The 18,345-nt window shown below is 40.6% G+C and overlaps 1 long non-coding RNA gene across 1 annotated transcript; it reads right to left on the bottom strand.

Moving 5' to 3' along the window:
- Positions 1–9,976: 9,976 nt before the first annotated feature.
- On the bottom strand, positions 9,977–14,148 carry LOC116450426. Its single transcript, XR_004242796.1, has 2 exons — positions 13,911–14,148; positions 9,977–10,246 (listed from the first exon to the last, which is right to left on the bottom strand). It is a non-coding gene; the product is annotated as an uncharacterized LOC116450426 (long non-coding RNA).
- Between the last annotated feature and the right edge of the window lie 4,197 nt (positions 14,149–18,345).

Genomic DNA, 18,345 nt, shown 5'->3' with positions numbered 1-18,345 from the left:
AGCCAATGTCAGAAAACTCTCCAAAATGCAACCAAGTATAGATATCAGACCCTCAACATCAACTCTTTCACCCTGTTTCACCCATTTCTATTCCAAGTGGATTCTACTCCATGCTAATATAATAGACATTGCTCTTCTGGGGCTTCACTGCATGTCTCCTCCTTTTCCCTCTCCTTCCATTTCTGTTTGTCACACTCTTTTTAGTTGCCATTCATCTAAAAACCTATCAAACAGCTTTGATTTAAGCAGGCTTTGTAGATAATTAACCAACATTTTCTCTGTGGGGTTTTTTTGGTGATAATTTTTAATATTTTGCTTTGCTGTAAAATATGTTTTTCAAATTGTTGCATTTTAATCTTTGCACTATACTTTTTAGGCACATATTTGTGTCTGAATAATTCCAAGTCCTCTAATAACGTATTTGCAGGTCTGATTTTAAATCATTTTCAGTATTAAGCAATTAAGGACATCCATTATATGAGAAATGCAGGTACTCAGGGGACTCGAATTCTCTTGAAAGAAGATTTGGGGCTAAATTGGAACAATTCTGCATCCCACATGTCTGTAATATTTGATGACTCACAATTTTAATCATGTTAGGGAAAACATGGGGTTTATCTGTGTATGACAAAGAATATTGTTCTCAGACACACCAGCAAAAAATTTTAAAGTGTACTCAGTAACATAGAAGACCTTTTAAAATATAATTTTAAGTGGAGATTTCATCCCATTTACAGTTTGGCAATTAAATTAGGAACTTGAGAATTCTGTGAAGAAAAGGAACCCATGTCTCCAGATAGTACTTTGGCCATTTAATGTCCGAATCACCCACTGGAGATGCTTATATTTCTTAGTGGAGCACTCTGGTGCCCACAACGACCTGTCCACTGGGAAACAGGCAATGACATCATAGACTTGCACCAAGAAGAAATTCAATAGTTTCCTTTTCTGATACAACATTCTCCTCTTTTTGTATAGCAGTGAGGACAGCAAAGTCATTTTGTCAGATATGTATTCTGTTTACTCCGGGCTTGAGAATGGATATTACCAAAACAATTATTTGGAAGCGCTTTAAAATTTTGGGGTTTTATTCTCCAGGGATTTCCAGGGATTCCTCAGTGAGACTTTTTACATTAATTACTTCTAAACAGAAGTCAACGGTGCACCTTTGGGAATACTGTTCATGACAGAATGGGAAAATACCTACTAAAAAGATATAGCCTACAGGGAACACTGATACTAATTGAAAAGTGTTTTCATCCAGCAGGCCAGAGCTTAGTGTGCCAGGGTTCTGCTCCCCAGCCTACCAGAAAAACTTGTGTGACCACCTGTGCTTAACATGTTCAGTCTTTGAAGCACATAGATAGCTGACCATTATTGAAGTCTTTGACTTGAACCTACGGCATTTCAACTACTTTTGTGTAAAGTGTAAATAACAACACTTCTCTACATGAGAAGGGTGTTTTAAGTTGTTCCATTCCTAAGGAGAAAGGGCAGTAATATTTAAGTCAAGGAATCACTCATTGCACTGTGATTGTGATACTATGACTCCACAGCTGACAGACATAATAAAGATCTGCAACAAACTTGACTGTGCCTGCCAACATTCATTCAAGTTGAAAGTGAGTTGTAGTAGCATTATCTGAATAATCAAATACTTATTCTTTGGCATTAAAACCCACTGTGACTTAAAAATATATGTTTTTCTCAAGACCACCAGGATCTGCACGAGGGCCAATTACTGATCTCTGACATACACAATTGTGCAACAGCATCTCAGCAAGGTTAGCCAAACCTCATGCTTTTATATGTTTCAAACAGTGCCAGAGATTCCTCTTCCAAGTCCAAGTTTGGCGTCCTCTTTATTTTACAATAGTTCTGTGCTTGGGAATCTGAACAAAGGCCACCAGAAACTTGAAATCCAGAAATGAAGTCCAGAGTAAACAACAGACCAGAGTGAAGCTCACTCACACTGGCCTGTTGCTGGCACAGATGTGTCATAGCTGTTGTAAGAGTCCAGACCCCTGCAGAAGCTCTTACTTCTTTATCTCAGTTGTTAGATAAGGGTATGCCTATCAGGATTGTTTTAGAACCAAGATCATACCCATGATTATTGAATGCACTTCTAAGAGATGGCAAATTGAATTTTTTCTCCCCATAGAAAAGCCTTGTTTTCTGTGAAATGCAACCTTCAGAAAAGCTGTTGTATGATATTACGAAAGAGTCAGTGGAATGTCCTCTGTCCATTATCAAATTCTTTACCTACCTACTCCCTCTCCTTTTCTTTATCCTCTCTCAAAAATTACATAATTTTAAACACTGATCCTGTCTGGAAAGTTTTGACACATTTTTATCAGGGAGTCAGGCCTTTGCATCCCTTTCACTGCAGATGGGCACTGAGGCATCATCTGCCTTACAAATGAGCCAACACAATTCAGCACAAGATCTCATCAGGACAAAGCACATTATGTTTACATCAAGCACTCTTCTTCACAGGTACTTCCACCTTTCCCACCATTCCCATCACAGCAGATACATTTAGCCTCTTGTCCGTAGAAGATATTTGTTAAGAAAATCCCTATTTTCATTTTTTCCAGCGTGTTTTAAATGGCCTTGTCCTACTCCATGCATAGCAATGGTCACACTACTAGAAGAGTAGAAGTTACTTCCTTTTGCACTTCAACATCTCATAGCTTATGATCGTATGATCTGGTGATGAGAAAGGTATCTCTTTCCTCTGCCTGAAGCAGCCATGGGATTTATTTTCAGCCTAGAGACAGAAGTGGCTATAAGGAGCTTGACATGGCCATGAGGTTATTTGCATCTGGGTTTTTTTTGCTACTTGTATGCACAGGGTCAACATGTGACTCTACACACCTTGGTTTGTGCCACAAGTCCTTGAAGAACTTTCCCCTTCACCTTTCCCTCCTTCCTCAAAGGAAAAAGTGGTTGTAACAATTAACTCATGTAAAATAATGACTATATTTGTAGACAGATCTCATTTTCATCAATCCAAAGGGCTTTGAAGTGGACATGAGAAGGACCTAACTGAATTCACAACACTATTGCTGTATATTAATACACCATCTTTGCCCAGTAAAACTTTTTTCCTGGTCTGCACCAGTGCTACCAGTCAGGAAACAAACCAAATGGCATATGTTTTCCAACACCAATTCCAAGGTAATATGCGTCCACCTATCTTTGCAGAACATTTGGGGCAACATCAATGTGATGGCAGTAGAAGATAAAAAACACCGACGTTACTGACAGGCCTAGCTGAGACTGAGAAAGAAAAGCTCCAAAGGCGGAGGAGAAAGACTGCAGTTCACAAAATATTGCCAGGTGTTCTACAACTATTGCATTTTGACACAACTGAAAAGCATAACGGAGCTGAACTCAGATTAGGACTGATATTCCTTCATGTTTGCTCAAGGAATAAGAATGATAAGAATGAAAGCTGTTCAAAACATTTGTATCAAATCAGTGTGCCAGAAAATTGAGTTTGACTAAGAGAAATGTCAGTGCTGACAGTAGATGCTTTTGTACTTTTCTATATCCTTTCTTTTTTTCCAAACTCTACTCCTAAGGAATGGACATTTTCCTATTTGTCTGAAAAATCCCTTCCTTTTGGTTAAGTATCCCTCCAAATTAAGACACACCTTCACATACTCATTGCATCAGCTTTCACCTACTTAACTGTGAGGGTGTTCTTTGTAGAAACATTCATACACTTTCTACCTCTAACCCTCCTCCCAGTGAAGTGAGCTGAACTGATTCTGTATGCCTTTGGTTCTCACAAAAGTTTGCTGGGGTTTAGCAGCTGAGAAGTGCCTGTTAGCCCAAACCTGAATTCTGAAATCCCCACCCACAACCTCCAAGTACTTCTATAAGGAGTTGCCAGGTCTTTGGTTGTTCTTCCTCCATCAGTGTCCCTTTGCTTTATCAGTCAGGTCCAGAAACCACACAGTATATGCCTGGGTGATAGCTGCACGTTTTTGGACAACCTTAGCACTAAGTCTGGCATTCCGTCATGACACCTGTACAATACCTGGACTTGTTGCCCACAAATACTCTGATTTCACATACTCTGGCAGGACTCTCTGTAGATGTAGGAGTCTGTCCTAAAACTATCATGATGATTAACAGAGAATATCACAAAGTCTTGTCATTCAACTTTGTAAATACGTTTGTAACTACTAAGAGGAGCTTCAAATGCAGAAGCTGCTCTGCCTTCAGCTCTGTCAGGGCAGTGTAACACTGCTGTTACTGTTTTCTAGCACAGCAGAGGTACTGCAGCAATGCACCAGTGAGCCAGACACCCTGAATGCAGTACCCAGAACCCTGCCGCAGAGCTAACCAGAGGGAAAACAGGGCAGACCACCAATGGCAGCCACTGCAACTGTACTGTTATGTTGTCAAGGTTTACCTGGGTCAGCTGAGCAGTGGTCTGCTCCACTGCATGCCACTGAAAGGGATGGGAAACCTGAGGTGGGAAAAGGCTGGTATAGGTGCAGCATCAGGCCACTCTCCCAAAGATTATGGAGAGCAGCACTACGAACAAATAGTGTTGAATATATGACTAGTAACTTGCTGAAGGTATGGGAAATACTTTCCAGGCTGGTCCTACAAAAACACATGAGAATATACCATGATGGGAGGGATATTAATTTCACTGAGTTCCTTCAGTTCACTGAAACAGAGAGAGCCCATGAGGAAAGACTGCAGAAGCAGCTTGTGTTGTCCTGCAGGCTCCTCAGCACAGGTCCGAAATTGTTGGTTGAACCCTATAACCCTTCTCTCTAATCTCTATGGATTAAATGAAGCTCATCAAAAGATGGAAGAATCCAAAGGTCAATGACAAGATCTGAAAAGAGGCCACAGCAGGTTCATGAACCCTGTTTGTGTCTGCATGGTAGCATGAAGAGGAAATCATCTGTGTCACATTGAGACAAATCAAAACACTTATTTCACTCTGGCTTTCCATTTCCAGAATAGGGATAGTCCTGTCCGTAACAACTCTCCCTTAGCTTTGCCCTGGATTAATCCAGACAGCTGCATACATTACATCATTATCCACAGACAAGCAAGATTCTCCATGTTGTAATAATATATTTTTAATAAATCCACCAATCCCTCACTAAAGGACCTAAGCAAAGATCTGACGAGTAAGACTTATTTCCACAAGACTGACTCACATGGTGTTATGCCCCTTCAGAGAGGGCAAAATGTTCAGACATTAACTAATGGAGCAATTCCTGAAACGAATGGGACATGCCTACATGGTCCTGGGTTCATGAGGACACTGGATATGGGTGGAGATCAGCAACAAACCAGGGGTGAAGGGACAGGAGGAGGTGGGTAAAGGAGAAATGTCTGAGTAGCAAGGGAGGAGATGAGACTGTTGCAGAAAGACAAAGGAAGGAGCAGGGCCCTTGGAGAGGGGAGAGGCTGTGAAGAAGGGAAAACCATTGAGCTGGGTCAAAAAGGGCAAAGAGGAAAGGGCCTTGCCTCTCTATTTCATCACATTTCCTACATTTCTGATATTTAGCACTGAAATATCCAGCTGACATTATGACAGGAAAATCTAGCCAGTTAACTCACAGGACTCTGTGACTTGTCACCAAAGGGTTATATCTACACTTTTAGAAGGTGTCACTTTAGTTCCTAATGCCAAGCCCCAGAGCCCCTGCCAGCAACAGGTAGATGGAGACTCTGCACGCTGGTGCTCAGCAGCTCAGCTGAGTGTGCCTGGTGAGGTGAAACCTGATCTGCATGCAAGGTTCAGGAACAGTAAGGGTCTTGCTTCATCCCATCTGTACCTGGTTGGAGAAAATGTATCTCTCTCCTTTGTGGTTCTGTAAAATGTATGTGGACAACTGGACATGCTCACTGATCTTCCTCTCTCACCCCCAGGTTCAGACTCACCCCACTTCCAGCAAACTGGCTTCCATGAACATCGAATTAGTGATGAAAGCTTGGGGCTAAAAAACTCAGGGGTTTTTCTTGTTACTAATCAGACCTACACATGGCACAAATTTTCTCGAGGAAGATCCCACACATATTTCCTGCACAGCTGGTCAGTTAAGCCAGAACACTTCCCCAAATGTATCAACAGATGTGTCCTTGAAGGCGTACACTGTAACAGCTTGGGCATCGCTGTTTTGTCTTCAAGGAAGTAAATCTTCTTTTAAAAGTTTTAGGTCAGATAAAAACGACTTTAAACTGGATTTAATTGTATTTTGTCTAGCAGGCAGCCTCATCAGCTCTGTAAGCAGTTAACTCATTCAATTCTGTGATGCCTTTTGGGCTAAGGTTTGTTATTTCTTTGTGCTGTTAATTAGCTGATAACAGTAGCAAGGAGTTGTGGGTGCTGAGGACTGCATTTCTCATATGTTTGTGAGAGATAAAGTCTGCACAGCTCTGCTGAGGCAGAACAATAAAGCCCCTAAGTAATTAAGGAAATCCGATCAGTCCCACAAATATAAGGTGCAAGACCTCCTTTTGTCCAGGGATCTGTAAGTGTTTCATGCCATTATTAACAAGAATCCAGTGGGGAAGCTGTCTGCCTCAAGGAAATGTTTATTAGTTGAGCTATTGAAGTTATGCCTAAGTAACATCCCTACTATTCTCCCCTAAAGCAAAGAGGAGTTCATAAAATAGAGCCTAATTTGCTAAATTAGATCTACTGATTGGACTGCCAGCTCCTAGCAAATATTAACCATCACCCAGGTTCCTCAGGGAGCATGGATTGGCTAGCTGCACTGGTTACAAGGCTATTTCCATGTCCTGAGAAAGGTGAGCTTCACTTTTCCCAACATCATAACATATTTAAACCAATGCCTTGGGAGTGTTCAGATTCCAGCAGCTTCTGTCTTCCTCTCTGTTACAAAATGTCTCAAGCTCTCAGGACAAGAGTTCAACACCTTCCTGCAATCCACTCCTGGAAATCACTGGCATGCAGAATATCAAAAGGTGGTAGCACAAGGTTTATTTGATCTCATCCAGTTCTTCAGGTGAAGGACTCATACTTCACAGCCCACTTTCTTGAGGTATGTAGTCATTAAAAGCAGAAAATCTTAGAGGATTTCCTCTTAAGTGTCTCCAATTCCCTCAGCAAGTTATCTCTGACGTTCAAATTTGAAAACTTACACAACTGTCTCACTCTAGTTCTTGGAAGTAAACCCTTGTGCATCACAGCTTTTGTGCAATATATACATGCTAAAGTGAAATTAATATCCTCTGTTTAGTCTGAATTCACTGGCTCAATGCCTAGAGTGGCTAAAGAAAGAGACTAGCATTTATAGAACAAAGCTGGAATTAATTCTGCTAGGGAAATGGACTGTGTTGAGAAAAAGACTGTGAGATGTGGAAAACAATGGGACTCTCACTATGCAGAAGTCAAGAGTCGTCACATATAAACCGGAGTCTGGGAAGTGGAGAGGACATAACGTGTCATAGCTCAGAGAATAAAGGATCTGATCCAAACCCCTTGACTGCCACTGGAAGTTTATAAGTTGCTGAGAGTAGGGCTCAGATGACATCTGTATACATTGAGTTTTTAACAGTTGTAGGGCCAAATTCCATTTTCATTCATCCTGGTATTCAAACAGAATTAATCCATCAACAGATACACGCTTCTTACTGTGGGGCAGAATCTGTGTAGCTGTTCATACCAAAAGAGGATATTCCACCCCACCCATTCAGTGTGAAGGAGAGGAAAAAATTTCTCAGCTCATCCACTGAAGACTCCAATATAAATCTATTAAATGTTTTGGTCATGATTTTGAAACATATAAATGTAGTTTGAGGATTTTCATGGCAGATATTTTAAGGCTGTAGTGAAGACTATCTCACTGTATACTAGGTCCATGCTGGGGAACAGCTTTTTTGCTACAACTTCAGCAGCAAAAAAAATTCACATTGCCAGAACTGGAAAAATGTTTGAAAGATATGGACTAATTAAGTGCTGCTAGTATTTATGCAGTTTAGGGTTGAAATACTTTTGAGGTTGAATAATGGAAGAGGATAATGGATATCATGATTCAACTTGGGAACAGTTTAGCTTGAAGGAAAATGGTATAGATTAGAGGATGCTTATACCTGTCTTGGAACCAAAACTTAATCACTGTTCCTATAATAAATATTTCCATAAGCTAATCACATCAAAGTGGTGGGCTGTGTTTCTTGGGAGTAAAAGAATGGTATATGAAAACAGCAACAATACAGAACAGCCCACCTACTGAGGGCAAATTGTTTTACACACTACAGGCTACAAGATAATCTGTCTTGATGTTTGCATTTAGACAGATTGACTCAAGAGAATGTGATAACTATTTAACAAACTCCACAGAATAAAGGGCTTTCTGCAAGAATTAATATAACTCACATAGTTAACTCACTGACCAAAATGGACTGCTTGATTGCTCATTTTCATTTGGTGAAGTCATCCACTAATCAAACAGATTTAAATGTTACTTTCTTGTGTGGTCATATCTTGTTGGAGTCAGAGTGTATTTAAGAGCAATAACAGTCAGCAATGATAGCATAGGAATTTATAATTGAAAGAGTTTAGAAGTTTCATAGAAAATTGGTTAAAGACATCCCTCAACCCTTGAAAGAGTTGACAAACAAGACCACAGTGAATTTTATGGCTCAAAAAGGAAAGCAAATTTGAAGGAAAGGTTTAACCATTCATAGCCAGTTTGAGTAGGTCGTAAAATTTCACCCATCACCAAGCCTTGACACTGCAATCAATAAAACTGCTGGGCACCAGATCTCAGTGTCAGTAAGACACTCTATGGATGTGGTTATTGGAAAACTGTTTCTAGGTCCCAAAATTATGATTATCAGGTGCTTTGTTGTTCACTATCAGTGGTTTACAACTCTGTTTGTAGAGATGATAATATGTGAGGCCTAATCCTCTTCAACACTATTTAATAAGTCTGTAATTACTGATTTATGTATTTGTGTCCCCCCCCAGCTCCCCAAAAAATGCTGATATTAAATGTTAATAAGCATTAATAGATCCCATTTTATTCATTTTCAGTTATCAATACAGTGTTAACTCTGATGAAGCAAAGCTCTATATAAAGCTATATTTACTTGGAAATTCAATACTTCCAGTCCTTTTTAATGCCTTGGGAGGAGGGTTCAAGAGAAAAAATACTGGCATGGGAGGTAAATGGCCCCAAAGAAAAAACTGAAAGTTGAAAGATGGCAACTCAACAGCATCACTGATCCTGCTGTACCCCTGGATAGTAACTACCAGGCCACCATCAGGTGTCTTCTAGGTGGCAATGACCACATTTATGGATGCTTGCTACTTTTACTTGCCTGTCATGCATTACACAATGCTTTGTACTCCTAACTTGCTGCTTCCAGAGTCTCTTTACGCAAAGTGAAAATGGTTTGCACAGAGAAGACCCAACAAGGCAGAGAGAGGTGCCTGCTCCATATCCTGAACTAAATCTACTTAGTTAACAGAATATTATGGGCATGATGCGGTTTGTCTCTTTATTCACATGCATATAACCTGTTTCCTTGTTTTGGCAAACTATTTGCTAGTGACTGGCAAATTTGGGCAATTTATTTTTTTTTAAGAAAGAGTGTGGGTAGTTTTGCCAGTCTCCTGACATTTTACTTCTAATGCCTTGCACTATAGAGTAATATATTCCTCATTTACTTGCTGAGCTTGTTCTAAAATGCAATCTGTCTTCTCCTGAGTGGTTTGCTCCTTACACGTTTCTGTTCTGCTGCATTCATCTTGGCATAGCTTGTTTCTTCAGTCTTTGCTTTCAGCACAAAAGCCTGCTTGCAGGCAAAGCTCATGGCCATTACTGTCACAGTGTTAACTTTTACCTTGAGATCCTGCACAGTCTGAGATCTGTTTGCACTTCCTATACACTGCTTTGGCAGAATAGTCTGTTTATTGCCATAACTGCAGTTTGTGCACAGAATTCACTCCTGAAAGATTTACTGAACTCTCCAGATATACTTTATTCACTTGTTTTAAACATAAATTGAGTTCACACAGGTAAACAGTGTCTCCAATCCATTTCTTTAAAGTGCCTAGTTTCATTTAGCACCTTCAGACAGTTACACTCGTTTGATTTAGATTTTTCTTCATGAAAGGCTGCAGAACTGTAATTTTTTTCAGACATATTTTTTACTGTGATGGCTATTATTATATGAATTGGTGTGACAGTTTAGCAACTACAGTCTCACTTCAAATCCATTTTGTTCATATCTGTGGAAGAATAAAAAAGAAGAGGTTAGAGTACCTTAATAGCAGAAACTAGATTAACTGAAAGGATTTTTGATCCAGTCATGACAGCTTACGATGTTGCTGTGCATCATCAGAGCAATGTGCATGTGTGGATTGAGTTGCAGCAAAAGAAAGGTGAATTAGGAACCAATTGTCATTTGTTCATGGGAATGAATAACATCAACACATTGCTGCCAGCCCACTATGTCTTAGTTACAGGTATGTGCACAAACATTTACTGCCAATAAGCTCATCTGCAGGAGCCCATTAAACTGAGGTAACAAGATGTCTCAGGCTCATCTGCCTGCTCTGATGTGACTCACCAATCTTGAGATGTGTCTCAATAGTATATGCCATCATTTGTAAGCATTCAAATGCATTGCAGAGGTCATCACCATGTAAATGGAACTCAGAAGAGTTTTTTACTAGCTCTTAAGTCAAATAAAGTTTTGAGTCAATGAAATTTGCAGTTTGAGCCCACAACATATATCCAGGTAACACTTTTTGTATCTATGTTAAAATATTAAAAGGCAACGCTGTGATGTGAACATGCACACAAAACTCAAGGGGCATATTTTACTAGTGGTGTCTTTTCAGTGCTGTCTGAAGCATTTAGAAATGCTTTCCAGACTGAGCCAACTTTTAAAGTAGGCCCAAAACCAAGAGGGTTGCCCTAACTCAAGAAAGGATAAGCAGGACTGTATTTGCTAATCAAAGATGACAGCCACAGGTGCATACTAGAGATAACCGTGACCTAAATGATGATCATTAACAGCCTGGGCATCCAACCTCCTTGTATGGGACTGAAAAGGAAAATTCTGAGGCAAAACTGGGAAAAGGGAGTCAAGTAGGGCTGCACTGCCTGCACAAGCTGTCTGAACTCGAGAGGGGAGACAAGGGTAAGGTAGTAGCAGTCCTGGGTTTTGTTATGGCCCAAAACGAAGAAAAGCAGGGCTTCTGCAGGAAGTGGCAAGGTTTGGGGAGCAAGGAGATAACCTTTCTGCCAGAGATGTGTTTAGACTTTGAGGTGGTCCTAATGCTGCTTTTGAAGTCATTTTGGTCAAGCAGTTTGTTTTCCCCAGGCCTTCCTCTTTCCCTGGACTGCTTTTTTAGAAGACAATGCAAAGCAAAAACAAACTGCAATTAAGTTCAGGTAACACTAAATGTCTGACCTGAATCCACAAACACAAGGGATCTTTCAAGCTGAAGCTGGAAACTTCATCCCTTGTCAATGGTCTCAGTATTACTGTGAATGCCAGCTGAGATCATCTAACAGACTGAGACCACAGGTAATTGTGTAAAGAAAACAAGGTACTCTCAGGACGGACTCGGGAGTTTAACTCTGTGTGCTCTGGTTTCTGGTAGCTTAAAAAAAATACTGTATTTCCTATGCCTATTGCAGGGTCCTGAAAGGATCGATTATAACACAATCTTTTCCTAGCTCAACAAACAAACTGTGATACCCAGCTTTAAAAACTGAAAAACCTCCATCTTTCAGGTGTTAGTTAAAACAAAAGGGCAGGTCTTAAAAGGTGAGCTTATACTGTTCTATTTGCTGTAATTTGCATAGACACAATGCAGGGGAGAATTTTCTTTATGCTACAGGAAACAAGGAGTTTACATCAAAGACAACTGAAAGGTATTCTGTAAATTCACAGAGCAAGAAACCCCTTTGGTCTACATATCTGGATGGAAATCTCATGAAAACAGGCTCTTCCATAACATTTCCAGTCATTTCTAATCCTAGCCGGCTCAGAAACATCAGAGTGATAACATTTCTCAAGTTATTCCAGAAGCCCTGGTTTTGGTCAAACCCAGGAAGCATGTAAACTTCACAAACAAACAGAAGTCTGACAGACAGAGGAAGCCTCAGAAGAAAGGCTTACTTCAGATTTAGTTCATCTATGGGTAAATTTTTTTATAATATTAATAAAGGTGCTTTGTACTTTCATCCCAGAATCATGGGATACCCCAAGGCCTAGTCTGTGCTTCAATTTTTAAACTGTGCAATTCTGTAAACCCAGAGCTCCTCACTGCCATGCTTAAATCTACTTTTTCAGCTGCTCTACCTATGTGAGATATTTTGTACTAAAATAGATTATCTTGTTTCACTGAACCAAAATAAAACTCTATTTGGGGTAGGCTGCTGTGGCAGGAGGAGAAAAATATTTCAACATACACATAACTTCCCACCAGAAGGAAAAAAATAAAAATAGCATATGCTCTTCTCATCCTGGGCTGCTGCTTTTTTTTTTTCTGTGATCCTTTCTCAAACAGCAGTGCTGAGAGAAGTGATGCTTCATGTGCCCTTCTCTCCTCTTTGCATGTACCCTCTCAGTAACAGACCCCAAAGACCTCATTGTTGTTTGCTTATTGTTTGACTTCATTCTGCTTTCATGCCTAAATTGGGAGTTTAGAATTCAATTCTCTTTTTGTTATTTCATAACTTACTTTTACTCATTTTAAACTTTTTTGAACCTTTGCAATCAATCCACTTGCTTCACAGTAGAGCTCATGAAGCCCTAAGGCCTGAAGACACTGGCACGGTACTAAATGATCAATGAACCCTCTTTGTCTTGCTTTTTCAGAGAGTGGAGGTCAATATGGCAGATGCTGTGACATTCAGTAGCAGTCACATTGAAACCTTAATAACATCTTTTCTGCATTTTCACCCACCAGTTTGTGATTTCATTTAGCAATTACATGATTACAAAGGCAGTGTGTCGAGCCCACATCAGTCCAGTCAAGATAGAAGATAATTGCTTACACAAAATAATCTTGACAGCTTGTGCTTCACAGCAGTGTTCCTTGTACGTTTAAAGAAAACGAATTGCAGTCTGCAGCTCAGCATTGAATTTGCCAATAATATTACCCATCTAAAGAAAGCTGAGATGTTTGTTGTTACTCAAAAGTACTGTTTGCCTGGCTTCTAGACTTGTCCAGTCTTAAGTAAAAGCAACAAAATATTGCCAGAAGGAAGAATGCCATGCAGGCCTCCGAGACACAAATATTCCAAAGCCAAGGAGGTTTGTTTGAAGTGCCTTCATGGCAGTATAGAGAGACAGTGCTACAAAGGAGAAATGCTGCTGCTCTGTGAGCAGACCAGGAGACTGGGTCTATGGCTGTAGAAACACTTCCCCCGCAAAACCCCTTTGATTCCTCTTGGCTTCAGCAGAAACGGATGGAACTGACCTCTCAGCAGGGCACTGCCTTCTAGCCCGTCATGTCACTTCTAAATCTTTCTTTCTTCAAGACCATCAAATGTGTTTACATGTTTACAAGTAATATCCTTGGTAGGAGGATATTCCCCGCTCTCATGAGCAAAAGCATTTTTCTGAGTTTTGGGCTTATTGTCCATTTAAGATGGCATCAGAGTCATCTGAATCTTGAATGGCTGAGGATTCCTCATAATAAAGAAACAGAAGCCAGAGTGTGGGAACTACCAGCTATAAGCAAACCAAGTACAAGTAAAGGGATCTGAATCTATTAAGAGTAAGTAAATTTTCCACTGGTAGTTTGCTGTTAAAGTATAAACCATGAGCCTAGCAGTGCTTCTAGACCAGATACTTGAGCTCCAGGCATACCTTTCCAACCTAGAAAATCCAAGCAAGAGAAGGAAACATGATCCCATTCCCCCTTGTGGTACCTGCTCACTCCAGGCTAAAAGAGACCTCTGAAAGATCAGTGCATCGGTGTCAGCCATAGATATCCTCTTCTAGTTGCGTCTCACTCTGGTTTTGATCCAGACTCAGGCAGATTTCAGTAGTAGGATGGTCATTCTCAGCAGAATCATGCCTGAGCTCTACCCATGCCCTGGGGCAGCTGGCTGGCCTCAGAGGCAGCACCAGCCAGTGCTCTGCTCGCAGCCAGGCACAGCCCCATGTGCAAACAGCCCTTCCCTTACTGTCGCTCCTGGTGGGTGCTTTCTGCTGTCAGTGTTTGTGGCTGGCTCTTCCCACTGGCCAGGGCTGGCGCTGGCTGCCCTGCTAATTGCTCTTAGCTAGTTGTTCCAACAAGGTTTGTTCCCAAGTAATCTTTCTCACCACCTATTTGCTGCCTTGCTTGTTAATTTCCTGGCTGCTGACCTGGTTTGCAGAGAGGCTCTCACAACAACCCCTGCAGTGATCCAACATGCAAAATCCATGGACTCTTCACTTCAAAACCAGAGGAAAGCCCTTCAGGCTTTTGTCCTCTGAAAATTAAACACTGTCCAGCGACTTCTTTCCCCACTGTGAAGAATAGTAACATATTTTCAAACTCTTTAAAATCTGATTGGTCATAAAAGAAATGGTCCCTAATTAAAAAAAAAAAAAAAAAAAAATCAAATTATATTCTCACTTCATCCTATTCCATTATCCTCTTCCAGACTCATTCCTTTAACTTTTGAACACACACCAGATGAGGGTACCTCCCTCTCACAGTAATCAGGGAGATTTATAATCCCTCCCTCTACAATCAAATCAGCAGACTTATACTATGTCATTGCTAGCATTATTTTTGGTGACTTAGCTTTGATCAGTATTTTTCTATTGTTATGCTCTTCTCCTAGTGATGTAATATTTTTCAGCACTGCAACATCCTTGAATAAAGAGCATTATATGTGTGCAAAACAGTACCAGAATTACACATCTCTCAGGTAACAGTTGAAGACATTTTTCTAAGTGGGAGATGAGTTTCTTTTGCAGATTCAAAAACAGAGGCTTCCAAAGCGTAACTTAACCATTCTTTCCTTCAAAGTTTTCAATTTTTTTTTCCAAAATACAAGTCACTAGAGAGTGGACTCTCCAGCTGCTTCATCTGAGTACCAAAACTTGTAATGGGAGTGCCTTATTTTATCTGTGAGAGAAAGAGAAAAATGGGCAGAATTCTCCATGGAATTTCACAATAGGTCTTAAAAAGCTAAACTTTATGTCCAGACCACAAGAGGCAACAGAATGAATTGCAGCAAAACTCTGGTAAGAGGCTAACAGTTTGCAGAAAACATGTACATCACTAAACACTAACTAATCTGTCAGGCGTATCAAGGAAAATCAAAGCTTATTACAACATGTGCAAATAAGGAGTTGATAAAAGTGTTGAACAGTGTTAGACACGGAGCAGCCCACTGGGGAATTTCCATGAGAAACACATCCATTTGGTAACAATTCCCCATCAACAAATACTTTCTGAAATCTGCCAGTTGGCCAGCTCTTAATCCATTTAGTGTGTGCTATACTCACATTTTAACTGCTTTGGTGGTAAACCAAGTGACTGTGAAGGAATATACTTATGCTAAATCTGTACTATTATGTTTATTAACCTATATGTGATTTCCTTAAAAACCAAAATAATCTTTTTTCCACAAAATCATTTATGGTGGGTTGACCCAGACTGGATGCCATGTGCCCACTAAAGCTGCTCTATCACCCCCCTCCACAAGTGAACAGGAGAGAGAAAATGTAACAAAGGTTACTGTGTTAAGGACGGGGAGAGATCACTCACCAAATACCATCACAGACAAAACAGACTCGAATTGGGGAAATTAAGTTGAATTTATTGCTAATCAAAATCAGAGCAGAATAATGAGAAATAAACCAAATCTTAAAAAACATCTTTCCCCCATCCCTAACTCCTTCCCAGCTCCACCCCCTCCCCTTCAGGGGACAAGGAGATGGAATGAGAGTTACACAGTTCATCACAGGTTGTTTCTGCTGCTCCTCAGGGAGAGTCCTTCCCCTGCTCCAGTGTGGGGTTCCTCCCATGGGAGGCAGTTCCTCATGAACTTCTCTGATGGTCTACAGGTCTTCATGGACTGCTTCAGTGTGGGTCCCTTTCCACAGGGTGCAGTCCTTCAGGAACAGGCTGCTTCAGTGTGGATTTCCCACAGGGTCACAAGTCCTGCCACCAAACCTGCTCCAGTGTGGACCCTTCTTTCCAAGGGTCCCTGCCAGGACTGTATTTCCCACAGGTTCACAACCCTCTTTCAGGCATCCACCTCTTCTGGCATGGGCTCCTCCATAGGCAGCGGGTGGATCAGGGGGCACAACTGCCTCACCATGGTCTGCACCACGGGCTGCAGGGGAATCTCTACTACAGCACCTGGAGCACATCCTGGCCCTTCTTCCTCACTGACCTTGGTGTCTGCAGGGCTTTTTCTCTCACATATCCTCACTCCAATCTTTTCTGGCTGCAATTACTTCTGTACAATAACTTTTTTGTTTCCCTTCTAAAACATGTTATCACAGAGGCATTACCACCATCACTGTTGGGCTCAGCCTCGGCCAGTGGCTCATCTGTCCTGGAGCCAGCTGGCATTGGTTCTGCTGGACATGGGGGAAGCTTCTGACAGCTTCTTAGAGAAGCCACCCCTTACAGACCCCTGCTACCAAAACCTGCCCATGCAAAATCAATACACATATTGATTGGCATGGATGTATTACATAATTCTTTACTTACTGATCCTGTTTCTGCTTTAGGTTTATTTTGCCTGGCAGCAGAAGTTTCCTGGGTTAAATTTCAAACTGAAACACCAGAAGAAAATAAAAACTCTTTTAAAAATGACAGAGGAGAAAAAAAGCTTTGGCAGAATCTTTATATTAATCTTTACAGAGGATGCTCAATACCAACACCACTCTTTGTCCAAGATGGCTTAACAGTAAGAAAATTAGTAATACTGCAGTCAGAGGGCAATTTTTTCCACAGAAAGGGCAGGACAATCATGTGTCATCAGAGAAGTAAGTTGTGTTACTGTTTTGCTGGAGTTCTATCATTAATTAGCTGTTCTATTTTTGCTATAATTTGAACTCTGTTTTTTTAGTATGATTCAGATTTTTAGATGTATGGTATATGTATGTATAATCTGTCCACAAAAGGTGAATTTTTCCATATGTAAAGAAAACATCTTTAGCACTGATTGGGTGTTAATTGTGAGACCAAGGGTATGAAAAGAGTTTGTGATTATTTATCACAAAATCATTGAATGTCCTGGGTTGAAAAGAACCTTACAGACCAGCTAGTTCCATGCCCTCTGCCTTGGGCAGGGATGCCAACCACTAGGTCAGGCTGCTCAGAGCCCCACTCAAACTTGCCCTGAGCACTTCCAGATATGGGAGAATCCCAGCTCCTGTGGGCAGCCTGTTCCAGTGCTTCACCACCCTCTGAGTAAAGAATTTCTTCCTAATACTTAATCTAACCCTGCCCTCTCTAAGTTTAAAACAATTGCCCCTTGTCCTGTCACTGTCTGCCCACATGAAAAATCCCTCTCCCTTCTTTTTCTAAGCCCTCTTTAGGTACAGGAAGGCTGCAATGAGGTCTCCCCAAAGCCTTCTCTTCTCCAGGCTGAGCAATCCCAGCTCCTCAGCCTATCTTTGTAGGAGAGGTGCTCCATCCCTCACACATTGAGTTCCTGGGCAGTGATGGGAAAAATTTCTAAAGAATTCAATGCAACACAAAGCCAGAAAGGTGTAAATATTGATGTAGGCATTTTCCTGTGCAGCATTCAATATATAATTTAATTTAATTTCAATATTTGGCTTGAATATTAAATATTTAAATTAAGTTAATTAATTAGATAGTCGCTCTGGATTTCAACTATTATGGCCTTGACTCAGTGAATTCTAAGGGAAAAATCAGCATTAAAATTATTTACAGCTTTTTAAAAAGTTATAGAAAAAAGAATGGTAGAGACAATATTAGAAATTTTGTTATATACAGTCCTAAGAGATTTTGACTGAAAATTTGTGCAGTTCTGATCATAATTCCTGCCAACGTCATTATTTGCCTTTTCTCTCAAGAGGATTATAACATTCTTAACACCAAATAAGAAATTGTGTAATGAGGCAGGAATTAGTTGTGTTCTTATACAAATTTAGGAGACAAATATATTGTCTACTTATACCATTTTTGGGGGGTTATTTGGTTTTTGTTTTTTTTCTCAGGGCTCTTCTGTTACCGGATGTCTTCTGTCCAGTTCCCATTCCTGTTTTGGGAATCTCCCAGAAGGACGAAAAGAGATGCTGGTATATTCAAAAAGACTGCAGCCATTCCAGGTGGAGCAATAAGCGCAGGAAGGTGAAGTCTCTTTTCCAAGGACAAAACAGAAT

Source organism: Corvus moneduloides, chromosome 1 (genome assembly GCF_009650955.1).
Source record: "Corvus moneduloides isolate bCorMon1 chromosome 1, bCorMon1.pri, whole genome shotgun sequence".
Lineage (NCBI taxonomy): Eukaryota > Metazoa > Chordata > Aves > Passeriformes > Corvidae > Corvus > Corvus moneduloides.
The sequence above is the reverse complement of the archived record's forward strand: the minus strand, read 5'-3'. Positions and strand labels throughout refer to the sequence as shown.